The sequence below is a fragment of the Vicugna pacos genome, chromosome 8, assembly GCF_048564905.1.
Source record: "Vicugna pacos chromosome 8, VicPac4, whole genome shotgun sequence".
Taxonomy (NCBI): Eukaryota; Metazoa; Chordata; class Mammalia; order Artiodactyla; family Camelidae; genus Vicugna; species Vicugna pacos.
Genome location: NC_132994.1, coordinates 54499672 through 54523285, shown reverse-complemented (window position 1 = coordinate 54523285; position 23614 = coordinate 54499672). Strand labels below are relative to the sequence as shown.

Sequence of the window (23614 nt, the reverse complement as noted above, 5' to 3'; positions counted from 1 at the left end):
AGAAACAGTCCTATTTACGATAACATCAAAAAGAGTTAAATACCTAGGAATAAACCTACATAAGGAGGTAAAAAACCTATGATCAGAAAACTGCAAGACACTGATGAAAGAAACGGAAGACAACACAAACAGATGGAAAGATAAGCCATGTTCTTGGATTGGAAGAATATTGTTAAAATGACCATACTACCCCATGACCATTCTACCCAAGGCAGTCTACAGGTTCAATGCAATATGCACTTGGAAAAGAATCTGAAAAAAGAAAATACATATGTATGTATATGTATAACTGAATCAGTTTGCTGTACACCTGAAACTAACATTGCAAATCAACTACACTTAAATAAAAAATTTTAAAGGGATTGCATTGCAACAAACTAGTGAATATAACAAAAAAGCAGACTCACAGAACAAACTAGGAGTTACTAATGAGGAGAGAGAAGTGAGGAGGGGCAGTATATAGGGGTGAGAGATTGAGAGGTACAAATTATTAGGTATAAAATAAGCCGCAGGGATATACTGTCCAACACAGGGAATGTAGCCAATATTTTGTGATAACTATGAATGGAGTGTAACCTTTGGAAATTGTCAGTCACTATGTTGTACATCTGTAAACTTGTATAGTATTATACATCAACTGTATGTCAAAAAAAATAAATTAAAATTAAAAATAAAGCAATTTTAGGAATTACTGCCAAGATTAATAAAGTTCAAAAGAAAGAGTTTTAAATCACTGTTTAAAAATATACACTTGGGAAAGAATCTGAAAAGAAAATATATATGTATGTGTATGTATAACTGAATCTCTTTGCTGTACACCTGAAACTAACATTGCATATCAACTACACTTTAATAAAATTTTTTAAAATATATACACTAAAAATATATTAGGATTGACAATCACTTTTAAACTGTTGGATCTCAAACACCTTGCCAAAGATTAAAGGGAGAGGGTTAGAAGATGGGGATAACATTGGAAGCCACTGAGTGGTTAAGAAATGGTAGCATTAGACGGGTTTGAATACTAGGTCTGCCACTGGTGAGTCGTGAGGCTCAGGAATTTACCTGCATTCTCCTGGTCTGGATTTCCATAATGCTCATCTCAGCGGGTTGTCTCAATAGTTATCAGGGGTGAATTAAATGAGAGTAAAGTACCCAGTAACTGTTCGATGTTAACAAGTTCTTTGTCTCCAGTTTGAGATGCCTGTGGTAACCAGAGTCTCTAGCCAGGCAGCAGGAAACTGCCCAGGAGGTGGGGACTTATTTGTTTTTCTAATAGTGGCCTTGAGTCTTTTTTTAAATTGAAGTATAGTTGATTTACAATATTGTATTATTTTCTGGTGTACACATTAGGTTTTTTTTTTTTAACGTGTTCATTCTAGGTGTTATACCAAGCAAGCTAAACAGATGTGAACTCATTTCTCTACAACAGTATTAACAAGTTTAGAGTTTCTCATTATTTTTGAGTTACCATATTGCTATATAATTTCATAATCACTCCTCCTCCCTCTGCCCCTCCCAAAATGTTTTCCTTCCAAAAAGAACCACTTTACATTTTTAGGTATTTGGAGGCCCTTCTTGACACCACTTGATACAATTAGAGTTATATTGTTTGGTACAAAGTTGGGGGAGAGTAAATATTGCTCCAGAAGTTACTGTCAGCGTGGGCCAACCCTCAGGAGGTGCTTTAGGAGGCTGGAGCAACACGGAGAAATTTCTAAAGCAGTTGCTGAGAGGACAGTTAGGCAAATCATGTTCAGAATGTATCTAATGATTCCTTTTCCTCCCCAAATAGTGTTGTCTTACCAAAAGAGCTCAAAGAAGAGATAGACTAGGAAAGCAAGAATTTGGCCCTTGTTGGATTTGAGGGTCAGGAAGGGCACCCCTGAGTGTCTTCTATTGCTCAGTCTGGAGTCCTCCTTCCCCTTCAGCATGGTTGACAGGAGTTTGCCTCTTCGCTGTGAGCTGCACCTGCCCTCTGCTGTTGTTACATTGCCAACTGACTGAGAACCTCTGGCTGGAATGTCAGTGTCCCAGACTTTTGGATGTTTGGAGTTAATTGGGGGAGGGTTGGAAAAGGTAAGTGGGGAACCACCATCAGTGACGGACATCACATTGCCAAGGTAAGATTGGTGAAAATAAAATGGCTCTCGAAGCCACTGTCAGTGGCCCATTCCCTAGGGCCACCCATGCACAATGAAGTATCTGAGGAAACATCTGGGAGAAGGCATGTGCCTTCTCCCTGGACTGAGCTCCTGTCATCCATTGTGGCAGTGGCTGGATGATGCTCCTTTTTTTGGTTGTCTTTTCTTCCTTGTCTCACTTCTGCATTCCCTTACAGGAGTTCCCTTCACACCCAGGTAGACTACGGGCACTCAAATCCTTGCCACAGGGTCTGCTTCCAGGGAAACCAGAACAAAGGGTGTAGTGCTAAGGTCTACAGTCATACGTTTATAAAACAAATAACATCTCATCTTCTAAAAAGAGCTTAGCTCATGTTCTTAAATGAATGAAGAAACTTAATTTGGAAAACCCACTCTAGTGTTCTCATTCTCATTTTGTCACGTAAGACACCAGTGAGGGGAAACGTTTTCAGCATAATTCAATTCTTCCTGGATATAAATTATCAGTAGGGAATGTGCTGTAACTTCTGGGTGGATACAGGCCTGTGATCACCGAAGTATTTCCCTCATTATTTTCCCTACTCATTGTGTTTGGGCTATGGGCTCCCAGCTGTTGAATTCTGTTTTCTTACCTTTGTACTTATATCCGAGGTCCTTTTGAGAGAGGTTTCTCCCCTTCACAGTCCTTCAGGCCTCTCAGGGTGGGACCACTCCGAACCCCCATAGCACTCTCTGTGCTGCTGTTACCAAGTTCAGGAGAGTTAGAGTATTAAATTTGTAACATTTTCTGAAAGAATCTAAAAAAAAAAAATCTAATAACCTTTCTAACAATGTGGTAAACTCAGAATCATATTACTTTTTCAAAAAAATAAATTGCCACTGTTACATACACAAATTAGTTACCAAACCAAAAAAAAATCCACCTGGTAGCTAAAAAATGCCATTTTAAAATGATCTAACAATTTTTTTAAAAAAAATATTAATTTGGAACAGTGTTATAAACACAAAGATGACCTACCTGCTGTTTCTTTTATACATATTTCAAGTACTCCAAGTTTAAATCTATGATGATTTTGGTAATATTTACTCAGGTAATATTTTAGGAATAGAGATATAGGAAGTATTAGGCCAAAAATCCTGAAAGCCTGCTTTCTGATGGAAAAATAATCTATTGCTTATGTTTCAACAGGAAGGAATAAAATGGAAATGTAGCCTAGTTTATAAACTAGAACGAACTAGAGATGGAAATGGCATTCTATCCTAAAGACACCACCATCGTTGTGTTGACTTCCAGGTTTCCTGAAAATCATGAGTGGTATTCCCCTCCTAACCCTTTGAGTCAGCTCAGAAGAAGTTCGTGTTCCTTTCCAATAGCTCGTGTAGGCTAGGAGCACACCCAGATGTGTTTGTGCTTCACTCAACCTAGAACACGTGCTTCTCATAGCCCAGCCAAGCCAACAGGTTTGGGCTGTAGCCCCAGTTATAGAAGAAAACCAGTGTCCTAACTGAGAGGCCACCATCCTGAATGCTCCCAGCCTGCCACAGCCCGGCCAGATTTTATACCTGTGTAACTCTGCTCCTGCTGGGTCTTCTGTTGGGACATTAGCCAATGCTGCAACTGCCACCCATGATGATTCTTTTACACTTGTGCAAGTTCTCAGCACTAATGGGACTCAAAATCCCCAATCTGCAAGAGTCATCCTGAGATAAAGAGGTCACTGCCCAGAGGCGGCCTGCAGGGCTTTGGTCAAAGGTAAACAAAGCCAGATGCTAGGGACAGTGGTAAGGATAGATTTTAATCAGTAATACACTGTTGCAATAGAGAAAAGAATTCAGGGTAAAGCACACACAGCTTTAATTTGTATAGAGGTGGTGTTTTAAGGGGAAATGAGGGAATAAGGAGGGGGCTGAGCAGGTGCTCAGTAGAGCCAGAGAGGTGAAAATTACAAAAAGCTGAAAGGGAGGTGCTGGCCCATGTAAACACATCTGGGCTTTGTTAACTGGCTCTTATTAAGGTTGGGGCTCCTACTCTCCCACAGAGGCTGGGAGACCCCTGTCTTCAGGTGTGGGCTGGAACAAACTGTGTTTCTCAGTCCTGCCTTTGCTCATGCTGTTCCTCTTTTACTAATACTCTCTACCACATATGAGTGTTTGGAGGATTACAGGAGATCTAGCATGTAAAGATCTTAGCACCATGCTAAACCCATAGTAAGCATTTGGTATTTATCAGCTAAATAAAAAGACTCAAGCAGAAATAGAATCAAAACAGAAACAGATTACAAAACAGAATTGCAGACATAGAAAACAAATTTATGGTTACCAGGAGAGGGAGGGGCTGGGAAGGGATAAAATGGAGTCCGAGATTCGCAGATACTAACTACTATATAAAAAATAGATAAACAACAAGTTTCTTCAGTATAGCACAGGGAACTATATTCAATATCTTGTAGTAACCTATAATGAAAAAGAATATGAAAACAAATATATGTATGTATATGTATGACTGAAATATTATGCTGTACAGCAGAAATTGACACAACATTGTAAACTGACTATGCTTCAATTAAAATTTTTTAAGTTGAAAAAGTAAAAAGGCAAAAACACTAACATTAAAATAGAAAGGAAGGGTGGCTTCTTCTTATCACCTTTCTTTGCAGGAGCCATCCTGCCAGTCCCAGGGTTTTTAAGAATCTACAGTTAATGTGGATGAGAACTAACTGATGATTATCTATAAATAAAGTTCTAGAACCACGAAAAAAAAAAAACCAAACCCAAAAAACATTAACATCTCCAGTGATAAGTATTAATACCACCAGTCCTAGTCACGGGACAGATCCACGTACATGTCCTCATATGACACACTGAGAAAACATGGCATTTCGATATTCCTGCCAAAAATGCATAACCTAAATTTAATGGCGATGAAACATCAGACAGTCCCAAAATAAAAAGGATTTTACAAAGTAACAGGCCTGTACTCTTCAAAATGTTAAGGCCATGAAAGACAAGGAAAGACAAACATTTCCAGATCTAAGGAGACTAAAAAGAAAATGTAAGAACTAAATGCACATATACTCCTGGATTGGCTCCTTTGTTTATAGGAGACAACATTGGAAGGACAGGCAAAGCAAATGTTGGGGGGCAGGGGGGTATGTGAAATAGCTGGTGGTGAGGGACCAGTGTTAATTTCTAGACTGCTCTCTTCAGGTGGGAGGGTGCTCATTAGGAACTGTGAACTGAAGTATTAGTGGTTAATAGGGAGCACGTATATCTGTAAACCTCAAATAGCTTAGAGGGAAAACACATGTAATATACATATAATATGTATATACGTGTGTGTGGTATCTGTGTGTCTGTGTATGTATGTACACAGATTCAATGATGAGGCAAATGTAAAAAGCTAACTGGGGAATCTGTATGAAGGGTGTATGGGAGTTCTTTGTGTTGTTTCTGTGATTTTCCAGAATTTGAAGTTATTCCAAAATCTTTAAATGTTTCAATATATATACATAAGTTTGGGGTGATCTCTGTTCCTTCTGCCTGCAGTTAGCACAGAAAATATGACACTTATAACCTAGTTTAAAGATTCCATTCACAGCTGCGTCATAAACCAGCACTACGACCATGAGCAAGTCAAACAGTGACAATGGCTTCTATTGAAGTCTTATTCTATGTGGAGACGGTGCCCAGACCACTTTATACACATTCTCCCAACAAAGTCAGCACCTTGCCCAGGACCACACAGCTGAAACGGGCAGGGGCAGGCTCTGAGTTCAGGCCTGCCTCCTGCACCGCTCAGGCTACTACCCCCCTGCTAATCCTAGTTTGTAAAAAGACAAAATTGCACTAAATAACTACTAAACCTCTTTTTAAGCACTCAGATTCTATAAGGCACACTTCCAGGTTTCTTTTCTAGAGATTGTGATTCATTTGGTGTCGTGGTGAGGGTGTCCTGGGTGACTCTTGGAATCAGACTTACTGGGGTCACATGTGTGATGCCTTGGCCAGGGCTCATTCGTTCGAGGTGACATCTGGACCCCCAGCCTGGTATTTTCCCTTGACCTGCATGTGGGTGACCAGTATCCCCCTCTTAGCCACGCTTTGCTGCACAGCACACTTCTGGAGCTGGAACATCAAAGCTGCTCTCTTATGAGGGGATCGAGTTGTAGCTCACAATTTACATGCAGTGACCACACATCCTGGTTTGCTGGAACAGTTTCCATTTAGCCTGCTGTCCTGGCTAGGTACTCCTAGCACCCCCTTTTATTCTTGATAGGTACTCTGTTTGGACACAGTTTCTGTCATCAGGCTGCGGGAGCCCTCCCTCCTGGTTCTGGCTATCAGAACTGCCCCTAGGCAGTCTGTCTCCAGCACACCCAGTTCATCTCCATCTTTAACCAGCGCATCTCTGACCAGATCATGTTGCACTTGGTCCATAAGGCTTAAAAGAACCACCAGACTCTGAGAGTCATTTATAGTTTTGCTAAACAGCAGCATAGATCTGTCTGCAAGCCGGAGCTTCCCGCAGTCTTTCTTAAAGTCACATATATACAGCTATTGCTCCTAAAGTCAAATTTTCAAACCCAATTCTTTCCTTGTCAAAGACAGTGTAGTTACATAAACCCTAAGCGCCGTGCTGATGGCTTGTCTTCGTCTCATGATCACTAGACTCTGAAATATAATTCTCTGTAGTCCTGCAGCTCAGCCTGGGTTCCCAGCCCGCTCCCTGGCCCTCTCTTGATAATGACATCATCACTCACTCTCCAGCTGGAGATGACAAGGGTTGCCATGACAAAACAAATAGGCTTTGCCAGCGAAGGCTTTTGTATGTGCGTGTGTGCCTTTGACTCTCAGGGCTGATGAAACCAGCCCATCAAACAGCCTGGAAATAACAGTAAAATACAGACGTCACAGGCAATATGACAAGATATGTTTTAAACACACATCAAGGCAATAGAGCCTCCCCAAAAAAAGGTCATTATTTAAGCTTCCCAGGCCCCCCAAATCCAGATGTTTCATTACAAAATGTTTTCTTCTAATTCTAGACATAAGCTCTCCTGGTAACACTGAACCTGCTAAAGAATATAATTTTTCCTCCTGTGCTTTATCCCTATTTTTCTGTAAGTCAAAATGTGACAAGAACCATTTAAGTGAGTGGAGGGTCAACAATAATATGACTAACAACAACCATTTGTGACGGGCTGACTCTGCCTCCATCAGACTCGGGGACTTTACCTTCATCATGCTGAATCCTCCCACCAGCTGGCGGAGGTGAGTATTATTACTCCTATTTTAGAGATCAAGAAACAGAGCCAGCATTTGAACCCAGGTCACCTGGACTCCAAAGCCTGTGTCCCGTCTACCAAACACAGCCCAAGGCAAATTACTCAAACTCCACAGTTAATGCTCACTACTTGGGCTTAACATTTCAGGGATTGGTGGGGAAACGAATGCAAAAAATAGATTTGGGAACTCAGGCACCCATGAGACTCACCATCCTGTACCCATTACAGCCTTAAAACAACTTAATGAATAAAGCCAGCACATAAAATCAACAGTCATGGGCTATAAATATTAACTTTATTCCCCATTTTGTTCTGTCCATGCTGTTCCCATGGAGACATAACTCCTCAATTTATCTGGAATTCAAACTGCTCAGGGGATGTGACCGTGTGAGCTCTGAGGGAGGCGCGGTAGAGGGGCAGGCACTGCTTCAATTCCTGCCCGAGCGCACCCAGCCCCTCTCCTCCTCGCTCTTTCTCCTCCTCCTATTTTCATTAGGAATCTGACGGCGAGATGGATTTTGTCATGAAATATGGACTCAGTAAGATACTTCTCCATCTGCAAACATTCTCAGGGAGAAAAAGAAACCTCTATGGTGACCTGCCATTCGCAGGCGCGCCTACAGCCACCTCTCGGCAAAGCTGTTCTCTCAGGGATAGACACCATCCCTAGATCAGGTAGACGTTACTGATACCCAGGGGGTCTAATTAGACATTCCACACTCACGCTGGGCACTGTTGATTAAAACATTTATGCTGCCATTTTAACACTGAGACATATTTCATTCCCTGCAAACAGTATGGGTTCTTGAAAATAAAAAAAACACCTTCAGTTTGTCTAACGTGTCATCAAAAGCTGCCCCGTGTTTTTATCTCAGTTGCAATTTCTAATTTGGCCATTTCGGCACTATTTTCTTCCTTGTTTCCCAAGATAGGTATGTGGGGTGGGGAATTTAGGTCAAAAAATAAATTCTGCTGTCTCTTGAAGGGTCCATACTCAGTATACAACAAATTCTTGATAGAAAAATTAATGGCTAAGAACATTAGTATTCAAAGGCAAAACCTAATGATGATGATAAACAAAAGTCAAATTGAATTATCTCGAAAAAAAAGAAGAAAAAACTAAGGATAACTGATTCCTGTCTTCAGTTTTCTTTTTGGTTTCTCTTCGGTCTTCAGAAACCTACAAAAATGACTTTTATAAATCTGTGGTTGAGGTTCCTACTCCTTCTTTGCCTTGCCAACATAATATGCTCCCCTAAAATTGGAAAGGAAGTGGGAATCAAGCTTTAGTCCTCACCTCACACATAAAAATCTCATGAACAGGAAAATAAGAAGTCATCATAGTTTCTCCAGGTTGCAGGCCGGCTGTGTCTGCCACAAGCCAGGCTTTTGAGCTGTTCATCTGCATTTCCCATAGAATCCTCACAGCTCTCTTGCAAGACAGGCAACAGTACAGCGATTTATCATTTTGCAGATGAAGAAACTGAGGCTCAGAAAAATTAAGAAACTACCCAAATCTCACGTTTGGTAAAAGCCAGAGGCAGGACTGGAACGTAGGTGTGTCTCATCCTAAACCTTCTTCTTTGTCTGCCGCTCCAGTGCTGCGCTTAGGCTGCCAAAGTGTAAGAAACCTGGTGACAAATAGTGAAAGTATTTCTTCTAAACCCCAAAACCGGGTATGTTTAAAGGGAATAGATCTGGAAGATTTTCTTTTGATATAATAAAGTGCCTGGGACAAAATAAGAGTGAAACGAAACTTAGCTCCTCTTTCCTCAGAGAAAGTAACTTATACCAGAAAGTTCCACCAAGATAGTATTTTAACATTGCACCTCCATCAGCTTGAAAGTCTCCTCACTACAGGCTGACAGAGCAATTCTGTGGAAAATATTGGCACACACCATTCACTGCCCTGCTTTCCCCCTCTACCTGATACCTCCTTCTGTCCCTCTCTCGGAGCCCTAATTCTATTCAAGGCCACTGAAAATGGGATTAAAGGAAACACAGCCAGCCAAGAAATCCTTTCTAACCTTCATTTTAACGCTGGGCATTTTCTGAACACAGCATATAATCTTTACTAAGTACCAGCTGCCCTTGTCATGGCCCCTTCTACGCTGGGATTCATCCTCTCAGGAAACGTGTAGCAAAGGGCAGGAGGACAAAGAAAGAACATAAACCGGCTGAATGTGTTCTTCAAGCTTTCAGCCTAAATGAAAAACAACCAAGCCTGCACAATGACATCAGGTAACACTGGCTGTTTGGAACCACGTGCTATGCAAATGAGTGTATTTTTCAAAGGCCAGATTTGTACTATTCAGAGGACCCATAAGACTTTGAAATAAGCATCATTTTTCTCTAGTCCTTCATAGGACCCCAGAGTACCAGAAGCCAGTTCAATGCGGGCTTTAATATTTCTCAGCAGGTCTGTGAGGTGGCTTGTCACTTGAAATATGTGTTGCTTTCTGAGGATTATTTCAAATGAAGTCTGTGTCCTTCCTTTATTCCTACAACTCTACCATCATCGACTTTTCTCCTCCTCCTCCTCCTCTTCTTTATTCTTCCTCTTCTGCTTCTGATTTTACTGGACTCCTTTACACCCTGTAGTTGATATTTACTGATTGTAGTTTGTGCCATTGTACTGTTTACCTACTCTTTATCCTTCCTTTCTTATAGCTTCTCACAAATGGATACTTTCTTTTAATAGACTTAATTTTTTTAGAGCAGTTTCAGGTTCACAGCAGAATTGAGCAGAAAATACGGAGAATTCACACATAACCCTCCCCACCCACACATATATACTCCCCTACCCTCAACATCCCTCATCGGTGTGGCATATTTGGTACAGTAGATGAACCAACCTGGACACATTATTATCAACCAAAGTTCATAGTTTACATTAGGGTTCACTCTTGATTTTGTACATTCTATGGATTTTGACAAATGCATAATGACATGTAGCCACCACTATAGTATCATACAGAATAATTTCACTGCCCCAAAAATCCCTTGTGCTCCATCTATTCAAATGAATATCTTGTTAAGACTTTCTGCAGGATAAAAACCAATATTTTTAGTTAATGTAAATGTTAAATCTTATTGCAGAGAGAAAAATTTCATGACACCTAGTATAACTCTAAACATTTTCAGTATTCACTGCAAAAGCAATTTTGAAAAATCCACAAAGAAAGCTTCATTATGAGCCTCATTATGAAGTAATTAAGATACACTATAGTTCACCTCAAAGGAAAATCCAAGGACTAAGGACTTAAACCTTAGTCCTTAGTGCTCACTAAGGACTTAAACCTAAGGCTTATGCATTATAAATGGTTTGCTCTGTGCTGGCCAGGCAATGATCTTATTAGGCCATGAAAAGCCTCTTGCTTTTAATTCTTAGTAGCAGATATGTCTCCACCTGGAACCAGTAACTCAGATCCGAAAAGGGCCAAATCAGCTCAGCAGTATGACCTCAGAGCCTTCTCTATCTTTAATCTTGCAAATCTAGAAGCTCCCCAAACCTAGAATCAAACTGGCAGGGATAAGCATTCTGTAGGATGCTGGGGCCACAGGAGGGCTGAAGCTACCATGTCATGATTCAGGAATGCAGAATCTGGAATTCTGACCCTGTGTTTGAATGCTGACTGCACCGCTTACAAGCCATATACTAACTCCCCTGTTCCTGTATTCTCATTGGTAAAACAGGCATAATAACAACTACTCCCTAAGGTGAATAAGGACTAAAGGAAATGAGATGCAGAGAGCATTTATACTACTACTTGACATAAATATTAGCTATTATTGTTATTGCTACTAATTGTACTATTATTATGATAACAAAAGGAAATCTAAAGCTATCGTGCCAGGCTTGGAGATACAGCATCTGAATCTGTGGGAGTATTTTGCAAGGATCCTTAGCTTGGGCAAAGAACATATTCCTGATTGTTTTGCCTTGGGTTTTAAAAGAAGATATATATTAAATTTTTGTATTGTGACATTCAATACACATGCAGAAACACAGGTAAAATATAAATTATAGTTTAAGGAATTATGTCAAGTTTAACACCCATGTAAATCTCCTAGGTCAGAGAGAACGTTAACAGAACCCCAGAAAACCTCTTTGTGCCCCTTCCAAAACACAAATCCTTCCCTCCTCAAAAGTAGCCACTCTTCTTACTTGAGTCAAATCACCTTTTTTGCTCTCTTTATGCTTTAAACCTAAGCACTATACCGTGGTCTTGCTGTCTTATTATAGCAAATGTAAATAGAATCATACAGTGTATACTCTTTTGTTTCTGGTTTCTTTTGCTCAGAGTTACATCTGTAAGATCCCACATTTTATTTTTGTATTCCACTGGATGAAGATGCCCACAGTGTATATATTGTTTCTGCTCTTGATGGACGTTTGTGTTGTTTCCACTTTGGACTATTAAAAATGTCACTGCTACCCACACTCGTGAACACACGTCTTGGGGTGCTCTCACACACATTTTATCTACCTCAGGTGGAATTGCTTGATGACAGGAATGCAATTATTCAAGTTTAGTTGACAATGCCAAGGCATCTTCTGAAATCAAGGTACCAGTTTACACCCTAATCAACAATGGTGAGAGCTCCTGTTACTCCATGTTCTCACCCCAAATTGATCCTAATAGACTTCTAAATTTTAGCCATTCCTGTGGGTCTAAAGTAGTGTCTGATCACATTTCCTGGATTACCAGTGAGGCTGAGCACTTTTTAGTGGCCATTTGAGTATGCATGTCTCTTGCCCATTTTTCTTGTGAGTTTTGCCTTTTTCCTATTGATTCTTACTGTAGTCTGCATGTGATTTTTTTCTTTCTTATGGGTATTGCAAATGTCTTCTCCCAATTTCAGACTCTTAATGGCATCTTTTGATGAACAAAAGTTCTTAATTTTAACATAGTTCAAGTTATCCATTCCTTCAGGGTTGTTTCTTTTGTGTGTCCTATTTTAAAAACCTTCCTAACTTTGAGGTCTTGAAGATAGCCTACATTGTCTTTGAAAATCTCTATTGTTTTCCCTTTCTCAAGTAGGTCTTTGTCTGCCATAAAATACCTTGACTGGGTGACTTAAACTGTGGATATTTACTTCTCACAATTCTGAAGGCTGGAAGACCAAGGTCAAGGTGCTGGCATTTGGTTCCTGGTGAGAGTTCTCTTCTTGGCTTGCCAATGGCCATCTTCTTCCTGTGTCCTCACTTGACAGACCCTCTGGGCTCTGCACACTAATCCCATCGTAGGGGCCCCACCCTCATGGCCTCATCTACACTAACCACCCCCGAATTCCATCACACTGGGGCCTTGGGCTTCAATGTATGATTTTGGAGGGGGACACAAACTTTTAGTCCATAAGAGTCTTACACTGGGAATTCATTCTTGTTTGCCATCTAATTTACTATTTTCTCTTCTAGATAACCAATTGCCTGCACTATGTGTTGAAAAGCTCTCCGTTAGCAACTCCTCTGTGATACCAACTTTTGTCATAAATCAAATGTCCATTTTATCTCTTGGTCTGTTTTTTGGGGGGGTCTCTATCTTGTCCCATAGTCAATTTGTCTATCCTAAAGCCAAAAACCACATGGTTAGGGTATACCCTAGTCCTCCTTTATTCTTCATTAAGTGGGTCTCAGACCTTTGCATCACTGTAGTGACTTTAGAACAAATTTCATTTTTAAAAACCTGTAGGAATTTTGTTTGGGTTTGCATTGAATCTGGAGATAAATTTTAGGAGAACTGATTTGTAATACTGAGTCTTCTGATCCACAAAAATGAGATATCACTTCTTTCATTGAAATCTTCTTTCACAATTTCTCCCAGTAATGTTTTAGAGTTTAACTAGAGGTCTTACATGTTTTCTTTATTGTTTGATATTTCTTGTTAGATATTTGATATTTCTTGATATTACAAATGATTTTTAAAGGTTTTTCTAACCAACCATTAGCTGCTGGTAAATAGCTATACAAATGATTTTTTAAAACCTACCTTGTATCAGCAATCTTGCTAGTTTTTAATAATTCTTGTTAGTTTTTAATAATTTATCTGCAACTTAAAAAATTTCTCTGTATGCAATCAGATTATTTGCAAAGAATGAGTTTTATTTATTCCTTTCAACAGCATAGCTTTTTGTCATTTCTCTGGTGAGATGCATTGGCTAGGACCCCCAGTACAATGCTGAATAGAAGTGGTAGGAGGCATCCTTTGCTTGTTCCTGGCCTCAGAGCAAAAGCTTTAACATTTCACACTTAATAGTGTTTGCTGTAGAGTTTTTGTATATAGACTTTATCATATAAAGGAAGTTCTCTCCTACTACTCTACTAAAGTTTTTATCATGAAATGGATGGTACATAATAAGAGCGGTGATAAAGACTACAGAACAGAAATGCCTTATCACTAGCCCTGTTATATCTCCAAATCTCCAGAAGGTGGAGACAGCGAGCCACTAAGAGTTCAGCCTAAGGTTTCCTGCCTTCAAATACCTATTACCAGTTTGAATTGTGCAAAGAAGTTGGCCTTTTTAGCTATTTTATCCTCATTCACTAGTTTAACTTGTAGCATTTCCAGGCAGAAATATATTCACAAAGGCATCATTATGTAAGGGGTGCTGCTTCCCTGGTCTCATCTCACTGAGTTTGAACATTCAGGGTGCAGTCAATTCATGTAAATATAAAAATACCTTAAGGGGCTCTTTTGCTTTGAAATAAAAACAGTAGAATTCATTTGAAGTGACTAAACTCACATGATGGAATGAGTAAACAGGTGTAAGTGTATTGCTACACATTTAGTCTTCTCAGCCTACCATACCAACATGCCATAGGCTGGACAGCTTGATCAACAGAAAAATTTCTCAGTTCTGGAGGTGGAGAAGTTAGAGATCAATGTGGTTGGGGTTTGGTTCCTGATGAGAGCGCTCTTCCTGGCTTGCAGACAGCCACCTTCTTATTGTGTCCTCATAAGGCAAATAGGGAGAGAGCGCTCTCTGGTGTCTTTTCTCATTAGGGCACTAATCCCACCATGGGCCTCATTCTCATTATCTTATCTAATCCTTAATCCTTATCTCCAAAAGTCCTATCTTCAGAGACAATTACTTTGGGGGTGAGAGCTTCAACAAGTGAATTTGGGTGGGTTGGAGGGAACACACATTTAATCCATGACAATGAACTGCAGAGGATGGATGGTGGGTCTCTCGGGAAGGAACTAGTAAAAGCTCTCAGCCCTAATGAAGAGAATTGACCCATTTCTGATCACATCTATATTCTTTCCTTCACTGATCCTCTGCTGTGTATCTGAGACTATTTTTGTCCTGTTCCATCTCCCCCGAACCTGGAGGATTCCTTTATTACTTTATTACCAAGGTCTTTATTACTCATAATATTTTATCTTCCTTCTACCTACTTTTGAGCATCCCGTTAAAACAGAATTTTAACCATACTCTGGATAAGTGGGCTTATTTAGTGCACGAAACTGCAAAATCTAAGCCACTTACTCTTCTTAGTGTTTTGGGACAATAAAGCTTTACCATTTTTTGAAAATTGAAATATAGTTGATTTACAACATTGTGTTAGTTTCAGGTGTACAGCAAAGTGATTCAGTTATATATTTCAGATTTTCCATCATAGTTTATATGATATTGACTAGTTTCCTGTGCTATACAGTAAATGCTTGTCGCTTATCTTATATATAGTAGTGTGTGTCTGTTAATTCCATACTCCTAATTTATCCTTCCTCCTCACTCCCTTTCACCTTAAGTTTGCTTTTATGTCTGAGTCCATTTTGTAAATAAATTCATTGGTGTTATTTTCAGATTCCACATACCAGTGATATATTTGTCTTTTAGTTCACTTAGCATGATGACATCTAGTTCCATTCATGTTGCTGCAATGGCATATTTCATTTTTTATGGCTGAGTAGTGTTCCATTATATGTATCTACCACATCTTTATCCAGTAATCTGTTGATGGATGCTTAGGTTGCTTCCATGTCTTGGCTATTATAAATAGTGCTGCTCTGAACATTGGGACACATGTATCTTTTCAAATTAGAGCTTGTCTTTTCTGGATATAGGCCCAGGAGTGAGACTGCTGGATTATATGGTAGCTCTATTTTTACTTTAAGAGACCTCCATACTGTTCTCCATAGTGGCTGCATCAATTCATATTACCACCAACAATGTAGGAAGGTCCCCATTTCTCCACACCTTCTCCAGCATTTATTATTCATAGACTTTTTGATGATAGCCATTCTGATCCGTGTGAGATGATATCTCATTATGGTTTTGATTTGCATTTCTTTAATGGAGATGTTGAGCATCTTTTCATATGCCTATTGGCCATCTGTATATATTTTATTTGGAGAAATGTCTATTTAAATCTTCTGCCCATTTTTTGATTGGATTATTTTGATATTGAATTGTATGAGCTGTCTGTAGATTTTGGAAATTAACCCCTTGTCAGTTGCATCATTTGCAAATTTTTTCTCCTATTCAGTAGTAGGAAGGGAAGAGAGAAAGTTGTCATTATATGCAGATGACATGATACTCTACATATAAAACCCTAAAGCTCTACCTAGAATAAATTCAGCAAGGTAGCCAGATACAAAATTAATATAGAGAGATCTATTATATCTCTTTATACTAACAATTTTTCTTAGTTTATACTAAACAATAAAATATCAGAAAGTAAAAAAAAAAATTCTGTTTAAAATCACTCAAAAAAATAAGATACCTAGGAATAAACCTAACCAAGGAAGTTGAAGACCTATACACTGAGAGCTATAAAACATGGATAAAGGAAACTGAAGATGATTCAGAGAAATGCAAAGATATCCCATGCTTTTGGATTGGAAGAATTAATATTGTTAAAATGGTCATACAACCCCAAGCAATCTACGGATTTAATGTGATCCCTATCAAATTACCCAGCACATTTTTCATAGAACTAGAATAAACAACTCAGATTTATTTGGAATCACAAAATACCCGGAACTACCAAAGCAATCCTGAGGAAAGAGAACAAAGCTAGAGGCATAACCCTCCCAGACTTAAGACAATAGAACAAAGCTACAGTAATCAAAGCATGGTATTGGCAGAAAAACAGACATATAGATCACTGGAACAGAAATAAAGCCATGTGTCTATGGTCAATTAATCTCTTACAAAGGAAGCAAGAGTATACAATGGAGGAAAAATACTCTTTAACAAGTGTTGGGAAGGCTGGACAGCCTCATGTAAATCAATGAAATGAGAATACTCCCTCACGTGATATACAAAAATAAACTCAAAATGATTTAAAGTCCTTAAGATATGGCACCATAAAACTCTGAGAACATAAGCAAAACATTGACATAAATTATAGTGATATTTTCTTAGATCAGCCTCCCAAGGCAAAAGTAACAAAAGCAAAAGCAGGTGGGACCCAATTAAACTTACAAGCTTTTGCACAGCAGAGGAAATCATAAACAAAACAAATAGACAACCTATGCACTGAGAGAAGATATGCACAGCTTTTGTTATGGCTAAATTTTTAAAGTTCTTCTTGGGACCTTAAAGTTCACATGATTGTACTTGTTGGTCATGACTCTCTCTTACCACTGCCACATGAGAGGAAGTCGTTTCTGGAAAGGGGCTGTTCTCTCTGGCCGCTGCCTCTTTTCTTTCCCTTTTCTTGATCGATTTCTCCTTCTCTCTTCTTTCCCTCTTTCCCTGAAGAGTACATTTTTTTTGGATGGTGATCTTTCCCTGACTGTGTCCTACTGGGAGAACTGCCACCTCTTCTAATCCCTTCTGTCTCTCTGAAATTAGCATTTCAGGGCGAATCTCCACGTGGAAGGGAAGGCAGGTTTCCTGGAAGGCACTTGGCTTTCTTTCATCCTCTCCTCACAGGGGTCTCTGTGAAGTTACCGGCGTGAATTCTATGTGGACGCCAGAGACTTGATTCATTTACAGACACAGAACCAGTCCTCTAAACCTTTGTTATTATTTTCACTACTTTTAAGTGTTTAATTACTTTTGGCTACCACTACCATTTATAATTAACGGTAATAATGGTGGTGGTACTAGTGGTTAACACATGGTGAGCTATTCTGTAACAAACAACAGTGTTTTACATGTATTATCTCATTTGTATGTATGGATTCAGAACTTTTGGAGTTTTAGTTAAGATATTACATATGCTATATAGTATGGAACATAATTAGCAGGTTCTGGGTAACAGTTTGTAATCAAATACATTTATGCATCTGCAGTGAAGTATATGAATATAGTAAATTGCAAAGAGGCTACATAAGTTGCCTCAAATCATTTCAGGTTAGGTTTGTGGCCACATATATTCAGGTTAGGTTGGGTTTTGGCACCAAAGACTCAGAAATTTGTGGTTTTTACAGATTTTTATTTTGGAACCACAGGTAAGGGAATTGTGAACCTACAGCGTAAGTGTTTCAGATGATAAAATTAAGACTAGAACATATTAGTAATGATCAGGGGGTACTAGTTAAGCATTTTTTCCTCCCACATCTGTACTTAGTTATTTAGCACTGTTTAAGACTTTTCCCTCATTTAATCATCTTGGTGACTTTGTTAATAATCCATTAACCTTATATGTGTAGGTCCATTTCGAGGCTGTTTGTTCTACTCCATTTATCTATTTATCCTCACACCAGTGCCACACTATCATTACTGTGGTTTGCAGTGAAACCTGAGATCAGGTAGTGTAAGTCCCCTATATTTTTCTTTGTTTTGGCTCTTCTTGGTTCACTGCATTTTCATATAAATGTTATCAACTTGACCATATCCACAAGAAAGTTTGTTAGCTATTTGTAGATGTTATGATAGTGTACCTGGAAAACCTTGGACAATGATATCAGTAGCAGGATATAAAGTGAACGTGTGGAAATCATTAGCCTTCATACAAACACTAACCAACTAGACATGACAGAAAATCCTACCCATAAGAAAGTGTTAGGGATACTCATTTATACATTTCTGATTAAATGTATGAGAAAAACTTTAAAACTCTTAAACAAAATTTTGTAAAAGGACCATCTCTCAAATTGATAGGCTAATGCACCATCATAAAGATGTCAGTTTTCCCTAGGTTTATTTATAAATTTAACTCAGCCCCTTCCCCCAGTTCTAGATTTGTGAACCTAGACAAGTCTGATGTCTAACTTCATGTGGCACAACGTGTAAGAACAGAGAAATACTAAAGAAAATTTGAGGACTAGCCCACTAGCCCTCCCATACTAAAAATGTACTATAAAGTCTCTATGAAGAAAACTGTGATAATAGCACATATATTTACAGGCACATCAGTGAAACAGGACAGCAAGTCTAGAAACTGATCCAACTCACGTGATGTCTTTTATGTAGGGTGGCATTTTAAGTCACTGAGACTAACATGAAATTTTAGTAAATGATGCTAGAACTGGTTGGCCGTTTGGAAAAAGTTGGATTTATGCCTCATACCATACATAAGAATAAACTCCAAATGGACTAGTAATCTGAACATAAAAAATGCAACTACACAAGGATGGAAGAAAACTTGAGTTAAGTCTTTACCTTAAGAACACCTTTCTAACTATGATTAAAAGTCCAGATGCGGCAAAAGAAAAATGAACACAACTGGTTACATAAAACATTATTTCAGGGCAAAAATACAATAAATGAAGTCAGGCTGACAAGTTGCAATATCTGTCGAAGTTAAAGGTCAATATGCTTGATAAAGTGACAACTTTTTTTAAATGAAGAGCAAAAGGCATGAAATATAACAATTCATCCAAGAAAGAAAATAACCCTTCAACATGTAGAAGTGTTTGACCTCCCTCATAAAAGAAATCAAACAACATTGAGATATTATTTCTCACTTATTAAACTAGAAAATGCATAACGTACTCTTTTGGCAAAGCTGGGGGGAAATAGGCCCTCTTACATCACAGGTGGGATTTCAAAATTTGTACAATTCTCTTAGAGGGAATTTTGGCAATATTTAACAAAATTACAATTGCATTTACCTTTTCAGCCAGCGCTTTGCTGGCTCTCATGATTTTTAATGAGAAATCAGCTGTCATTTGTATAATTGTTCCCCTTTAGGTAATATATTATCTTTTCCTCTGGTTGCTTTCAAGATTTTCCTTTATTTATTTTTAGCAGTTTGATTATGATGTCTCGGTGTAGTTTTCTTTGTTTATAGTTCTTGAATCTTTGTGTATGTGAGTTTCTTTGATCTGTGGACTGATGTATTTTATCATTTTAAAAGATTCCAAATGCTTATTTTGTTTGCCCTTTTCTTATTCTGGGACCACAGTTACAAGTTAGGCCATTTGACAATGACTTACAGATCTCAATGCTCTGTTTCTTTCTCTTTTTTTGTTTTGTTTTGTTTGTGTTTTACCATAATTTCTATTGACTTCAAGTGTACTGATGCCTTCCTCAGTTGTATTCAGTCTGCTGATAAGCCTACCAAAGTATTCCTCATCTGAGATTATTTTTTCATTCGTTGACTCTGTTACAGTTTCCATGTCTCTGCTAAAATACTCCATCTGTTTAATCATGTTGTCCACCTATTCAACTAGATCTAGTAATAATAATTTTTTTTTTTAAAAGAGTCCCTGTCTGATAGTTCCAACAGCTTGGGCATTACCTGGGTTGGATTTTGACGATTTCCTCTTAATATGGTCATATGTTCTTTAACACATGCTGCATAATTTTTGGTGAAATACAGGATGTAGCATGTTTAAAAGTTGAAATAAACTTTATATCCAGAAAGGGGCATGTCTTTTTCCATCAGGATGTTAGTGTTGGAGGTTGAGTCAGTCTAGTCTGTAGTTGGGCTGGACCTGGGCCTTGTCATTCTTTTAGTTAAATTAAGCTCACCACAGGCTTTGAATTATTCAAGGGTTGCATCAAAACATTTTCTTTGGCATACTTGGGGCCTGTATGCCTAAACGACTCAACTTAGTTCTTCTGTCCTGTTCCCACGTTGCAGCAGGCCCCGCATTGTGCCTCAGTGGGAGGGGGCCTCTCTCCCAGCTGCTCCTCTCCCAGCTGAGGCTTCTGATCATCAGTGCAAGGAGGCAAAGTGCCTGTGGGCTTATATTCTCTGGTTGTGCCCTCAGATTTCAGCAGGACATGTGCCTCAACCAGTGTATGTTTCAGCTCCGTTTTGCTCCCAGTCTCTCCTGAGCACTGCATGAAAGCCCATGGAAAGGAGTTGAGTCTCCCAGGGATTTTAAATAGCCACGTCAGCCCACAGATCATCTTCAAAATCATGGTAAGTTCAGCTGTTTTCTCTTTACCTTCATCAAAGAAAGCTTCCTCCTCCCTGCATTGTCTTGTTCCCCATGGTCCCGTCCGAGATGAAAGCAGTTGTTAGGACATTTCTCTTCCAAGAGGGGCTTTTGCTTTTGGGGTTTGAATTAGGTCTTCAACCTTAGCTCTCTGGTGAGCTTTAAGTATGTTGTAATTTTTCATCTGTCTTCATCGGTAAAATGGGAGCAATTTACAGTGCTCTTGTTTATACTTCCTAATGTGACTACTAGTGTATTTAAAATTACACGTATGCCTTTCATTATATTTGTATTGCTGTTCTGTTCATTCAAGTTGCAGATATCCCACTCCCACTCCTTTACCCATAACTCTTTAGCATGCGTTTCCTACACAGAAATTCTTATATAGCTAATACAGGTTTTTTGTACTATAGATCTTGTAGAAAAGATGAATGAGGCTGCCATTTCATAATGACTCTCTTTTAGCAAGAGTTTGACTAAGAGGGGGGAGGGTATAGCTCAGTGGTCGAGTTTAGTTTAATAGATAGGAGAGCTTACCCATCTGGAGCCCAGTCCTAGAGCGACACCCCACCATGAGCAGATGGCAGGCAGAACACAACAGCAATCTTTGCTTCCCAGAGGTGAAGGAGGCTACCACTTACAGGGGGATCTGACTTCAGGTTGGCTTATCAGTTACCAGGGAAACCAGTAAGGGCACATCCCTCACGACCACTCAGGTTAAAGACCATCACGAGGACAGATGTTTCTCTTTAATAGAATAATTGATGCAGCCATTCTGAACTAAGGGGCGGGTGGCAAGTATGTTCATGTGAGTAGGGTGTAGGTAAAACTGGTCAAACAGGGACTGTACAAAAAGCAAGAGAAAACCCATCTTGAGTGGCCTAGGCATACAATAAATATATAACTAAGATCCTTGTATGGGCAGGGTGGCTTGAGAGGGGAGGTGGCTTTGATGACTTCCAAGACCCAAGAGTTATAGTTAAGTCTAAGGCAACATCAGATAACTCTTTCCTTAAAAGGCCAGATAGAAAATAGTTTAGGCTTTTTTTTTCCTATTTTTTTATTCTAGTTTTATTGAGATATAATTGACATACAGCACTATATAAGTTTAAGATATATAGCATAATGACTTGACTTATATACGTCATGAAGTGATTATCACAGCAAATTTAGTGAGCATCTGTCATCTCACACAAATACAAAATTAAAGAAATAGAAAAAAATTTTTCCTTGTGATAAGAACTCTTAGGATTTGCTCTCTTAACAACTTTCATATATAACATCCAGCAGTGTTCATTGTATTTATCATGTTGTATATTACATCCCTAGTACTTATTTATCTTATAATTGGAGGTTTGTACCTTCTGACTGCCTTCATCCAAGCCATACATTCTTTTTTTTAGAGTTAATATTCTATTGTCACGTATCAGATGGCAATTGTGTATATAGTTTTCATATTTGATCTTTCCTTTTTGCAAATAAAAAAACTACAAGTTTTGAACAGCCAATGGCTGGTCAAGTCTTCAGAAACCATAATTAGATTAATTCATTAATGGTGGCTTCAAGTTTTTCCTTATTAACTCCAGAAAATTCACCTTCCTTTTGTCCCTTTTTTAAAAGACTGGAAGTGGGAAGTGTATCGCTCAAGCAATTAGCATGCACGAAGTCCTGGGTTCAATCCCCAGTACCTCCTCTAAAAATAAAAATTAATAAGTAAACCTAATTACTTCCCTGCCCCAAAAAAAGAAAAGAAAGGAAAAAAAAAAAAACCTGGAAGGTTAGCATGCATTTGACGTCAGACTCTGAAGCAACATCCTGACAGTCATCCACATCTGTTTCAAGGAATACCACGATGGAATACGTTTCAGAGAGAGAATGAAAGAAAGGCTTGATCATTCTGCAAGGCCCCCACCACTGAGAAATCGACTACTAAGAGTTTATTTCCAGCACTGGAAGGCTTCCTGGAAAGCATACTTGCTCTGGATCTGCTTCGCCATTTTGGCTGCTGGGGTCTGACAACTGACCTTATGGTGGAAGCAATAGAGGAGGATCCGAAGCACGGGATGGAGCTGTGAACGAAAAATACTGCAAACCATATCAGTAAACAAAGAATGCTGAAGCCATTAAGTCATCAGCCACTGCCGCCACCCCCTCAGTGAAGACAAGCCTGCAGCCTAGCCTCTGCAGCCACTCACAATGGTGCACTCTGAGTGGACTCAGAATAATAAAGGACAAGATACTGGCCCTAGATAGCTAGATGCTTGTCAAAGGAATGAATTCAATGAGTCCAAATGTTTGCTTCCTCCCATACATAGAAAAGCACTAAAAAGCACTAAATTCTTTAACTTGAGATGCCTGGTTTTCTTTAGATAATAAGTAATCTTTTATTGTTCCAACTACCTGATCTTTGTTGTAAAGCTCTTATATATCCTAGCTCCTTCCCTACTTCTTAGGAGCATTCCCTCAGAGAGATCTGAGAGGCTGTCATCCCGGCTCGAGTCCAACCGCCAAATAAAACATAACTCTCAACTTTTAGGCTGTGCATTTATTTTAGTCAACAGAGCCCATTCTTTTTTTTTAATTGGAATTTGCAAAAATTAGCTTTTATTCAGACATTTTATGATAATTTTGTAAACTTTAAAAAATTATTGAGGTATAGTTGATGTACAATATTATATAAGTTTCAGGTGTACAACAGTGATTTTTAAAAGTTATATTTCATTTATAGTTATTATAAAATATTGCCTCTATTCCCCATGTTGTAAAATATGTCCTGGCAGCTTATTTATTTTATACATAATAGTTTGTACCTCTCAGTCTCCTACCCCTATTTGCTCTTCCCCCAGGACCACACATTCTTTATTGCAGCCACTCAGCTCTGCTGTTGTCAGAAGAAAGTAGACATGGATAACACACA

At 38.9% G+C, this 23614-nt stretch overlaps 1 long non-coding RNA gene and 1 pseudogene across 1 annotated transcript; one reads left to right on the top strand and one right to left on the bottom strand.

The window, feature by feature from the left end:
* Positions 1 to 6988: 6988 nt before the first annotated feature.
* On the top strand, positions 6989 to 8242 carry LOC140697880 (uncharacterized). The gene is made up of 3 exons (XR_012075263.1): positions 6989 to 7097; positions 7264 to 7394; positions 7905 to 8242. It is a non-coding gene; the product is annotated as an uncharacterized lncRNA (long non-coding RNA).
* A 13991-nt stretch (positions 8243 to 22233) lies between these two features.
* On the bottom strand, positions 22234 to 22793 carry LOC102544727 (thioredoxin-like; annotated as a pseudogene).
* Positions 22794 to 23614: the final 821 nt, after the last annotated feature.